This window comes from Paramisgurnus dabryanus, chromosome 18, assembly GCF_030506205.2.
Source record: "Paramisgurnus dabryanus chromosome 18, PD_genome_1.1, whole genome shotgun sequence".
In the NCBI taxonomy this organism is placed as follows: Eukaryota; Metazoa; Chordata; class Actinopteri; order Cypriniformes; family Cobitidae; genus Paramisgurnus; species Paramisgurnus dabryanus.
In genome coordinates this window covers 4154633-4167460 of record NC_133354.1, presented here as the reverse complement: position 1 = coordinate 4167460, position 12828 = coordinate 4154633, and the positions used below count along the sequence as shown (strand labels likewise).

The 12828-nt window shown below is 33.8% G+C and overlaps 1 protein-coding gene and 1 long non-coding RNA gene across 3 annotated transcripts in view; one reads left to right on the top strand and one right to left on the bottom strand.

Moving 5' to 3' along the window:
- Positions 1-12828, top strand: part of LOC135721523 (urokinase plasminogen activator surface receptor-like) — a 56409-nt gene that overhangs the window by 21276 nt on the left and 22305 nt on the right. The window lies entirely within an intron of this gene.
- On the bottom strand, positions 5357-8595 carry LOC135721795 (uncharacterized). Of its 2 annotated transcripts, XR_010521579.2 has the most exons (4): positions 8104-8595; positions 7310-7342; positions 7036-7183; positions 5357-6320 (listed from the first exon to the last, which is right to left on the bottom strand). It is a non-coding gene; the product is annotated as an uncharacterized lncRNA (long non-coding RNA). The 2 variants fall into 2 exon arrangements; XR_012335383.1 differs by having other exon boundaries at positions 7310-8595.

Here is a 12828-nt window from a genome sequence, read left to right as displayed (position 1 = left end):
CATTTATGTTTTTTTCTGGCAACATTTTGTTCAAAGTTAAATGAAAATTAAACATTTATAAGTCTTTATCTTTACAGAGTAAAACTAAAAAACAGCATCAAGCAAAACATTCTGGGAAACAAAATCTGGACCAAAAAACAGAAAAAGGTTGATGATGATTTCTGGTTCCCAGAATGCTTTGCATGAGGCGGTTATTGTATAGTTTTATTCTGTAAAGATAAAGACTTGTTAATATTTGAAATTTATTTAACTTTGAACAAACTCTTGCCAGTCAATAACATAAATGTAAATCTACGGTAAATTACCGGCAACCCAGCTGCAATAACATTGAAATTTCTACGGAATTTTTTTACAGTGAACATTGTACTGTAGAGACTCACAGTAGGGGTGAGCAGGGGCGAAAGTACAATTTTTCAGAAAAACTTAATTTTAAAAGATAAAGTTTTAGACAGATATATTTTTGCTGTGATCAGTAACTCAAGTGTGGACTATGAATTCCAGGTGAAATTTTGGAAACAAAATGGCCTTAGACTCTGTCAGCAGGGACGAAAGTAACACATAGGTGGCTCAAAAGCAGAACAGAACAAGATAGTTTTTTGTGTTACACTTGTTTTTAGTAAATAAACATGACTATGATCTTGTTTATATGTATTTTCGGTTAAATTTTGGTTTCATCAAATGTTTCTAAAGCAACCTGACAGTACAAACTTGAATTGTTGAAAAAAAAACATTTTTAACAGTTTGAACACAATAAAATTAAATCAAATAAAAAATATACATTTTCAACATAATGCAACAGTATTGGCAGTAGGAGAAGAGTAACAAGTGTTACTTTCATCCCGACAGGAACTCCTGACATTTAAACCCGATTGAGTTTTATTTTTAAAAACTCTGAGAAATCAAACTTCATGATGTGTTACAGCTCATTTTACAGTAAATGTATTTAAGTCCAGTCAACAACAATTTTTGTTAGCAACATGCTGATGTCTAATCTTATTCAGGATACTCAAAATAAACTGAAGAAAATTATTTCTTCAATAATCTTTGTTGGGAATTCCTTTTTAAAGTATATTTATTATATTATATTTGAGTATTATGCTAGTAATGACAAATTAGATTTATTTTCTATTTCTTTAAAGGAGAAAGTCACTATGATTATTGTTTTGTCTACAATATGGTACACACAACATTCCATTAAATATGCTACCACACTGAAATAAATTGTAGGTTACACTTAATACTTATACAACTATAAATAAGTTTTCAACTATGTGAACCAACTTTCACTAATTTGCAACTATATCTCAACTAACTGTCTAACTGTCCTTAGAGTATTAGTTGACTGTTAGGGTTAGGGAAGAGGTTAGGGTTAGTGGAATAAGTTGACATGCACCTGCAAAGATACTTATCACAATATCATCACAATAAAGTGTGAATAGATATTAAGCAGACAGTCTACTTATACGGTAAAGATTGGTAGGATAAATAGTTGCAAAGTTACTTATAATTAGTAAAATGTCTAAAGTGGACTATCGAAAAAAAGTGTTACCAAATTGTATTGGCTGACTCGTCATGTTGCTTTGAGTATAATTGGTTAATATGACTGTCATTCAGTAAACTGGCCAATGACTGCTGTGTGAGCACTGGTTTAGTTTGAACAAACTAAGGGTGCATCCCAATTCAGGGTCTGGATCCTTTTAAGGCCGCGGACTTTGAAGGCAAGGCTCAATATTTGAAGGCAGCAGCCTCTAAACGCCACGGAGTGAAATGAAATGAGACGGTCTAGCCTACGGGGGCATCACTTGCTTTTCCCGCCCACTACGCTTGTCACTGGGACACAAAAGCTGAGACCTATCAGACTTTTAAAAATAAATATGGTGGCAGATTTTTTTATTTTACTTTAGAAAATATTCAAACAAATTAGCGTCGCACACCTGAAGTCAATAGATGGGTGCGTAGGATAAGACGACAAAAAGTCTCAAAATATACAAAGAACAATTCCCGCACACTATCTGCTTGCTGAAAAAATGTATTTAATGAAAGTTGCGTTGCAACGTTTCGATCAACTGATCTTCATCAGGCAACATGAAGAGCAACATGATCTTCATCAGTTGCCTGATGAAGATCAGTTGATCGAAACGTTGCAACGCAACTTTCATTAAATACATTTTTTCAGCAAGCAGATAGTGTGCGGGAATTGTTCTTTGTATACTTTAGAAAATATAACACATTGATGCAGATTAAACTATCCAACAGTATGTAAAATTCACCAACCTTAGAAATATACAAAAGCAAAATGCAACACACAACATTGCAGCAATAATATTAATTTACATCACTAAAACATCATTTATAATAGTAAAACAGACACAAGGACCTTTAATTAGCAAAATATACAATTTTATTTAACTACAGTTTTGAATGTTTATTTCAAAATACCCAGACTTCATATTGAATTTTGGGATAGCCAAGGCTGTGAAGGATACATCTATGGATCCTCGGTAGGGCTGTAACGATTTATCGTGCAAATGCGCGTTTTCTCAATTAATGAATTTGCATGAATTACGGTGAAATGCCGCCACATCCAAAAGCCAGGGGGCGCTCTCGTGCAGAAACTAACTTTGTGCCACAGAAGAAGTAGGCTAGAATTGCAAACGCTGCTCCAGGAAATGTCTACAAGAATATTTATATTGCTGTTCTTCAAATAGTTTCAGGTATTTTCATGATAATAAAGAATAGTTTGAATGATTTTGAATGATTTTGTTTTATTTTGAATGATTATGATTTTTGATGCATAATCAGGCAGGTCTTTATAATGGGACAAGCTATAGCGTTACAGCCCTAACTCGGAATCAGTGGGGAAAAGGCCACAGTAAGAGGCTTTTATATGAATGAGCCTTCGAATTGTGACAGCCTTCGTCACAGCCCGGTGATGTCATTTGCCTTCAGATACGGCCTTGGAAGGCCACAGCCCCTGAATTGGGATGCACCCAGTATGTCAGTTTAAAGGGCGATTTATAGTCGTGCATAGGTCCGTAGCCTGTGCATAGCTCTGCGTAGCCTGATGCGCACCTCACAAAATTTTTAACAGCGCATCAGATCTACTGATGCCCGTCTATCTACAGCGCGTCAGATTGGTCCACCAGAACCCCTCCCGTCAGGTAAAAAAAACTGTGTCATAGGTATTTCCGTTTGTGACGGTGAAAACAAAAATGAGCCAAGTTGAGGAGTGATTTAACTCAAATTGCATCAAAAGTCGATGTTTATTTACTTCCATCATTACTGGTCTTCTCAAATTATACACAACAAGTTGCTGTTTCTTCTTCGTTTGTGGGTTAACCTGCTTAGCTTCTTCTTCTGTGACTTCTTTTGCTGCTAAAATATTTAATTTTAGAGAAAATACACATGGTAGGCTAATAGATACTTTAAACAGTATTACACTGAAATCATCTTGGCCATATGCTGGTGAGACATGAAAACACATAAGCCATCTGAATGGAGAGCAGTCCCATTAGTTTTACCAGTGGCTAAATATGTTTAAAATAAATATGTTTATTCATACTGTAGGATCCAGTAGATTACTAGCAATTTAAATGAAAACAGCTTTTCAATTTCTTAACATTGTCTGTTGTGGTATGGTTTCACTGACCTTTTTGGGCATATTTTAATGTTACTTATACACTGTAAAATTAGGATTCTGAATTTAGAATCATTTTTAGAATCAATGGTTGTGTTGTGCACTAGAACTATTTATTTTGGAGTGAAAATATTGTAGACATAAATTTGTTTTGCATTTCAGTTATTATACTTCACAGTAATATTGTGTTTAATAAAAATTGGAGGAAACTTTAACAGTTTACTTGAAGTGTACTTTTGATTTATAATTAATCATTTTGTTTTATTTACAGATTGTACTGAATTATATTTAGATATTTTTAGATTGTAACAAAAGTTTAAGATGTTTTAAGATACATTTCTTGGGAATTCATACTTTTTCATCCAAATAAAAATGTTATTTTACAAATGTTAGCATGCATTTATTGAATGTATTTGACTGTAAAAAAAATTTTTTTAATTTAGTACATATCTGTGAAATAGTAGCATTTTCCCTCAAATCAGAAAACTTATTGTATTGTTTTGTAATTTAGCATATTTAAATTAGATCATTAACGTTGTGACATGATCACACAAGATACATGTTTTACCACTCATTATATTTTGACTTATGTATATTTGAGTTTAAATTAGTTTTACGTGTTTTCTTAGCCATTTTATCCTTTTGCTATTTTATGTGTGTATGTCTTTTATTTTGCTTCGTCTGCCTGTCATGTGAGGGGTCACATGACATGGAACTTTGTATAAAAGGAAGGAGCAGGAGCACATGGTTAGCTGACGCTATAGCTAAAACAAGCGGTTGCTGGGTTGTGGAGTTTGTGTATTTGGGCTTACCTGTCCAGTTACGTTTTATGGACTTTGGATATCACTTTCTTGGATTTTATATACACAGTGGAAACTTTGCACATTTGGACTTTTAACACGCTTGGACTTTTATATTGTTTTAGATTTGTTTTTTGTATTTCCACCTTTTGACAGTCTTGAGTTTTTAAATAATTGTAACTCAACCTTTAAGGCTGGCCGTTACAACTTTATTTTAACATTGATGAATGTTTACAGAAAATAACTAACCAATCAAATGCTGTAGGGAAAACCACAATGAACTATATATTAAAAACATATAATCTCTGCTTAGTTACTTGTCAATGACTGCCAGTAAATTACTGTGGAAAAAAAATCACAGTAGTTACCTGGCAGCCATTGACAATAGTAATTTACTGTAGAAAAGAAATCACAGTAGTTAACTGGCAGCCATTGACAAGTAACTTACTGTGGAAAAGAAATCACAGTATTTAACTGGCAGCCATTGACAAGTAACTTACTGTACGGAAAAATCACAGTAGTTAACTGGCAGCAATTGACAAGTAACTTACTGTACTTAAAAATCACAGTAGTTAACTGGCAGCAATTGACAAGTAACTTACTGTACGGAAAAATCACAGTAGTTAACTGGCAGCAATTGACAAGTAACTTACAGTACGGCAAAATCACAGTATTTAACTGGCAGCAATTGACAAGTAACTTACTGTGCTTTTTCTAAAGTAAGTTACTTGTCAATTGCTGCCAGTTAATTACTGTGAATTTCACAATATGTTTTTTACAGTGTGCTTTTTTAATGCTTATATTATGGGATTATGTAACTCTAAAGCAATTTCATTATGTCACTGGCCCCAGAATAATCACCCATAATTATCCAAATGTTATTTATTTCTTTTTTAAACATAAAATACATTTGCATTGGCATAAAAAGCAAAGAGTTTTGAACAAATGTTTAGTGATATTGAGGCAAACCACTGCTTTCAGATCATCAATTCATTTAAATCACTACACATTAATTCATTAACAGTCAATAACTATTACAACAATCAGCACATGCAGTACATACAAAGGGGCAATTTCCCAAACAGGTTGTAGATTAATCCATGACTAGGCCCTAGTTATATTAGAATATTTTTTACAAAAAAAAGTTTACAAACAAACCTACCTTACAAAAACAACACTGGAGTACATCTTGAGACAAAACAATGGCACTGATATATGTCAAGATATGTCAGTGCAATATGTTTTCAAATTAAGGCATTGCAAAAGTCTGGGACTAGAAAAAGCCCCATCTGTAAAACTGACCCAAATGTTTAAAATAGTTACTATCACAGTAGATTTAGAAGTGCTAAAACACAAACACTTGCATTCCAAAGAGACATGCAAAACAGTAAGTACTATTATTTTTTAAATGGATTTACAAACTGGAAAATATCAATCCTTCAGAAAGTCAGAGCTACAGCATTTGTATAAACTGATAATCAAAGATTCAACAAAAACAAAATACAACAACCATTTCCAAAATCAACTCTGAGCAACTGTTAATGTTTTAATAAGAGAAAACACTTAAAACAGATAAACAAAGTCAAAAATGAGCAGCAGTCTTTCTGATCCTTTCACTGAAAGAAACTGTTTGTTAAAGTTACGCTCAATGCAGTTCCATTAAAATCTTTTGGATTTCCTCAAAAATAAAGCGGAGATCAGGATAGCTCAGGTTTAAGGCATACATCAGCTCAAACAACATGGCACGATGTTGCAACACCTTCATGGCTTCCAGGACTATACAAAGATCCTCTTCTTCATCACAAGAAGGATGTTGTTTGAGAGCACAAATCCCAACATTGGTGTCTTCAAATGACCTCACTGATGCTGACTTCATCCATGCCCTGTACAAAACATACAAATGTAGTTAAAGAAACAGAAAAATGTTACTGTTACAATAAAAGTGTCATTGGAAATTAGTACAATGCAAACAAATATAAATGTAAGTATACAGACCCATGTGCATTGCCACAGCATGTTACAATTGGTTACAAATATATGGGTTACAAAGCAAGGCAGCTGCACTGTCCACTGCTCCAGGTGTGTGTGCGCGTTTACTAGACTGGAATGAGTTAAATAAAGAGGCCACATTTCGAGTGTGTGCTACCATACCTGACAATCACATCAAAAGTAAATGTTCTCATTTTCTCACTCTCATGTTGTTACAGACCTGTATAAATGTCTTTGTTCTGATGAACACGAAGGAAGACATTTATTTTGAGGAATGTTTGCAACCAAACTGTTCATGAGCCCCATTCACTTCAATAGTATTATATTTCCCCACTATGGAAGTGAATGGGGCTTATGATTGGTTTGGGTACAAACATTCCTCAAAATATCTTCCTTAGTGTTCAACAGAACAAAGACATTTATAAAGGTTTGTAACAACATGATAGTGAGTAAGTGATGAGAATTTTTATTTTTGGGTTAACTACCCCTTTAAATCTTCCCAGGTGTTTTAATGACCCTTGTGCCAAAAGATGTAACTAAAACATACTACATTTTCTGTACTTCAACAAGGTTTACACATTTTTATGTCTATGAATCTATATTACTTACTTCTGTCATTTGATCATTAATTGTTCCAAGCCTTTTTGCTAGCTGTCCTCCTTTCTGATAGAAGAGTTTCGTCAGGTTTTTGGATTGGAGGTCCAGGTGACACGCAGGAACATAAGACAGTAGTGATTCTTTTAAATTCAGCATTTATCTGAAAACAAATTAACCAACCATTGTATATTTGAGTACTGCGAGTCAAAGAATAATATATGTATATTAGTTACAAAAATAAGATTTAGCTCCTAACAGCAGTAAAACAGTGATAGGAATTACTTACCAATGCTTTTGAGTGTGTGCAAGGATGATGGACCTATAAGAGGAAATATTCAGAGGTGAAATCAACACATAACCTCAAATGATGAAGGTCACACATACACAGAGCATGAATAATAATAATGAAATAAGTATTAACGTTATATCAGTCATACAAAATTTTGACAAAATGAGACCTTAAAACAACAAGGTTCTCTTCTGAAAACGTCAGCTTTAAGGTGTGGCACTTCAAAGCGATTTTTTTCAGTTAATATACCAGACGTCACGCGAGATATTTAAAAAAGCTTTTTCTAATAGAATCAAGTGTTGCTCGTGGCGTAGCGAAGTCACGAATAACTGATGCGGGTCTGTTCATCTGATTAAGCAGACAGTTTGTTTAATACGCAATGTCATTATTAATGTAGTCAATTGATATCATCTGGTAAATTACTTACATGGATAACGTTACTCTGGACAGAATAACATTTGGTTAGCGTTTTAATTGTCCTGAACCGTTTCCATAGAACAACTGAGTAAAAAGTGCCTCAAAAGTCAACTCAGAGCTGACAGTTTTCAACTCAGATAAAACTACCAAACGTGAAATAACGTTATACAGCTGACATTTTTAAAACGCTGTTTTTCTTTATGAGCCTTACACTTACTGACTGACTGACTGTAACGTTAACTTACTCCACCAACCTCCTCCAAACTAATTTTTACTACAAGTCATTGCAATGGCTACATATTGTAAAAAAAACCTGTCTATCTAGTGAAGATGTATCACGTATAAAGTGAACATAAATAAATAATAGAACTTACTTTAATAACGTGGTGTCCGTCTGAGAGAGTTCTTCTGACTGACTGCTGCTGAGTCTTCATTTTGGCGCCCAAAACAAACGATATTGATTCTCCTTTTATGGCAATTGACGTCCTTTTCATTGAGCTGTACTGCCACCTTCTGCTCAGGAGGTGCCATTTTGTGTGCAAACTCAATTTTATTGCTTTAAGTATTCAATTCAATCAATTTTAATCAATGTGAGAATAATGTGTTCATTTTACATTCAAACAAAACATTTTAATCCTAATCAATTAAATTATGTTTACACAAGGAATATAAATATTTTGTGTTGCATATACATGTTTATTTTATTTAAATTCAAAGACCCACCAAGTCCATTTTTTTCAGTGTAATACCTTATTACGGTAAAAATTCCCAGAATACTACTTTGACTTAAAAGAAGATCGAATGAGTTTACTGGAAATCATTGCAGTGAGATCATGATCATAAAAAAAGAGATGGGAGTTCACATGAGTTATCTAGATCTACACTGAAGGACCTTCGCACCTAACAAATAAAATTCACCAAATAATTGATATTTTGTACAAAAATTTTCCAAAGTAAGTGATGTGCCTTCTTCATTCGTTAAATGAGCCACAGACCAAATGCCTTTCTCAAGCCAAGTTAGATTGCATATAGATTTATGTCTAGATAAAACAAACCTATTATTCCAAATTGGAATTCTGAGGTGAAAAGTAATGCTGGTATAACATCCAATACAATAAAACTTGTTGGTGAAAGGAAGATTATTTGACCGGCAATTTTGAAACCAAAAATTCACATTTTGGTAGGAAATTAACTCCACCCAATCTCTCAAATATCCCTCTACTGACACAAAACCAAAATCTCTATCATAATCTATCCAAAAGTTATTTTACTCCAACTGAAGGGAGGAATAATACCCTTTTTGAATACAATTTCTGCCTAAAAAAGTGTCCCCATAACCACATACAGTGGAATAAATGCAATTTCTTTATGTCATTTTGCAGAAAACCCTTTGAAGTTACATAAAAAGCTGCTGTTTGTGACAAATAGTGTTATTTATGTTGTTTTTCATATGATAAAACACCAAATTTTCTTTTTTTATGTTGTAAACACTGCCTTTGATAGGGTATAACTCTGGTTCTGGGTGCTCTAGCAGACTGCAGATAGTTCTGGGCTGCGTTCCCCGAAACCTTCTTAGCTCTACGTCGTTCTTAAGTTGTACCTTAAGCTGTACCTTATCGTTAATACGTGTTTCCCGAAACGTTCTTAGTTACGTATCACTTCTGTAAGTCGTTCGTTCGGAAGGTTGGTCTGGAGCACTCTTAGCTATACCTTATCCCACATGACTCCATAGGGGCCATCACTGTGATAAAAGCTTGTGTAGATTGCAGTCTATATAACTAAATATTTGTAAAAAAAAAAGTTGAAGTACACTCCGTGCTAAATTAGGCTTTTTTTTAATTTAAAGAATAAAATATTCACATAATTAGACATTATTACACTGATGGTTGTTAGATTTTTAATATTTTTTTCCAAAGGAACATCAGCTTCGAACTATTATTACAGGCTTAAGAAACTATTAAAAAAGAGTTTGGGTGGAGGAGTTGGTGAAACTATGGCAGGCAGCTACACAGCGAATCTTACTAGTTCATTTGTGCATTTCAAATCCGTTAAATCTTTAGTTTACCGGCTATTTTTGCTGCAAAAAAACAAATCAAGTAAAATCGCAGACCACGGGAGCACATTCATAACGAAATCATAATTGTTGATTTTCCTAAATATTATTATTGATGTTAAGTCGACTTTGCATCGAAGTTTTTTAATGTTTTCTAACTTTGAGGCAGCTGCATGCCATATTCTTTATAAACACTCAAAAGAAAATGCTCCACTTGATTACTGCTTGTATAAGGTCAACAAATTTTCCATATTAAAACTAATCAAAGGTAAAACCTAAAACAATCATAATATATATTTATACATCATATATATTTTTATGTTATATTTAAGGTAAACAGACAGGCGCGGCTCCAGAAATGCGTCCATTAAGCGTTATCCGCATTGAAAACGCGCTGCTTGCGCAGTGTCCAAGCACATAAACGCGTGAACTAATTGAACAACAATTTGTTTTTATATATTTTTAGTGTAATGCCAAGCCAGGTGACTTGCACGACCCACCTTATTCCCCTGTGCAACGCATTTATTGGGAACCCCTAATATAAATTATGCTTTAAAGTGAAGGAATAATGGATGCAGTGGAGCAGTTTATGCATGATTCTTTTGGACATGAAGTTGCGGGTTTTGCATGGGTTCGATATAAAATAAAATATACAAGGTTTATATTTAGTTGTTTGCAATTTGAAATATTTTTACCAGATATTCCCTAATAAATGTAACTTGAACTATTTCTGAAATGTTTCTTTAATAAATAACACCGCTCTCTCATAACGCAGCGAAGTACATAAAGTGAACAATTGATTGTCGAGCAATCGATATCCACCTATTCAGCACCATCGCCATGGACAGCACCTGGTAACGTCGTACGTAAGAAAGTATACCTTAAGAAACCCGCTAAGGTACAGTTCGGGAAACACGCCTAGAAAAGGTAAACCTGTAGTTAAGGTTTAACTTAAGAGTCTTCGTAGCGCGCTAAGAGACAACGTTGTCGGGAAACGCAGCCCTGGTTGTTAGCAGCAGCAGACAGTAAACACCCAAAAAAAGAATGATCTCTTTAGCATGTCTCATTCAAAAGTTATTCTTATTTTACTGAAGGGTGCGAAAATACATTTTTCATATAAATATTAAATTTTTGTTTTGCACATATAATAAATAGCAAGGAATTATTAAGGAACACAAACAAAGAAAATGCTGTGAATGGACTCATTTTGTAGAGTAGAACCTAAGAGAAAAGATGGTGTATCATTTGTGGCTATCTGTGCTATCTGAGGCAGTTCACACTCAAGTTTCACATAAATTTACAAAAGACCATTTTTTACCTTATTATTCATTCAATGATTGTTGGATATGTGATGATAATAGAACAAAAATAACGCTGTAGCCTTATTCCTGAGAATGAGAGCTTTCGTTTGATATAAGACTTGCCCATGTTTGTCATATTTGAAAAATATGAAATATGTGAATATTAAATGATATAAAAATATGGGGGGGGGGTGATAGTGTAAATTAAGTGTAAATTAATTTCTTACAGTAAAATATATGTCAAAGTGATGCATATGTGTTACTGGGGTCCATGACGGACCATTAAAGATTAAAAGAATATTTTATATTAAGTCAAAATACTAAATTTTGGACCCGGGACAGGGTCCTCAGGGTTTAAGAAGTTATTCTATTTCTTATATAAAATTAAAATTAATTTGATTAATGGTCTTAATAGCTGTATTAGGAACGAACAGAGGTGGAAAGAGTAATAAAATATTCTACTTAAGTAAAAGTACAGATTTTAAAAACTACCCAAAAAAGTAAAAGTACACAAAAAACTACTCAATTAGGGTGGTTTCACATTTGGTGCGATTGCCTGGTCCGAACCCGAGTTCGATTGCTTCCCCCTCCCCATGCCCCCATCAACTGTGTTCACATATTATTTTTGCATCCGAACCGTGGTACGCTTGCATCATCAAGCTGCAGCTGGCCTGTTCTCATGTTGCTTGGCAACCGCTGTAAATGAGAAGACGACAAGCGTGATTGACGAACGGCAAGCAGAGAGATGAGCTGTTTCTCAATACCAAGTACACCAAACACTGTAAAAAAATTGCCTCCCTAACTCACAATTTTCTAGTGACTGGTAACATTGACATTTTTCACTTGGGCCAATAGATTTTCTGTGAATTGAATTTTATCAATTGTGGCAACGATCTTTAAACATTAGCTCAATGGGAAATAACAGGTTGAGCCAATTGAAAATAAAAAAACATGTTTTTGCCCAATAAACTTTTTTAAATTGTGATAGCATTCTTATTTTAATTTACCCAAACTGAAAATGTATATTGGTAAAATTATATTGGTAAGGAATCATGCTGAATTGTTTATTCCCCGTTGTCCTAATAGAAAAAGAAACACTCAAACTATTTTGTAACATTTTATTCATTTTTATTTATTAGTAATACCTTAAAATTGTAAACATACAGAAATGGTCTGCATACAATTGCACAGTAGACATAAGAAAATAATTTTTTAAATAAAAAATATACAATAAGTCACAAATATTTTGTGAAAATGTAAATAAAATGTAAGTAACTGAGTGTACCTCTCCAAGGGGTGACTTCCTGGACAGTGCTTATCCTAGTTCCAGACTAAAAAGCATGTTTAAGCTGTCTTAATTTAAAATCATCTTGCACCGACATATCTTAACCAATATCAGTGCCATTGTTTTGTCTCAAGATGCACCACCAGTAATGTTTTTTATAAGGTTTGTTTGTAAAAACTACCTAAATGTCCTAATATAACTAAGGTCTAGTCCTCTAGATTGATATAGACCCTGTAAACGCCCAAGTGTTCAGTAGATAGCTTCACATAGATTTTAGCATTCTTACTCAAAGATCACGTAAAGTACTCAAAGCTCATGGACCCGCCACTTAACAATTCAAACTTTAAACATGTAAACCTTTTTTCAAATATCTCCAGAAACACCAATATAAAAGTGGGGAGAGATCCTCGCCCAATATTAATCACAATTTCACTTGAATTTAACATTCTCACATGAAGTA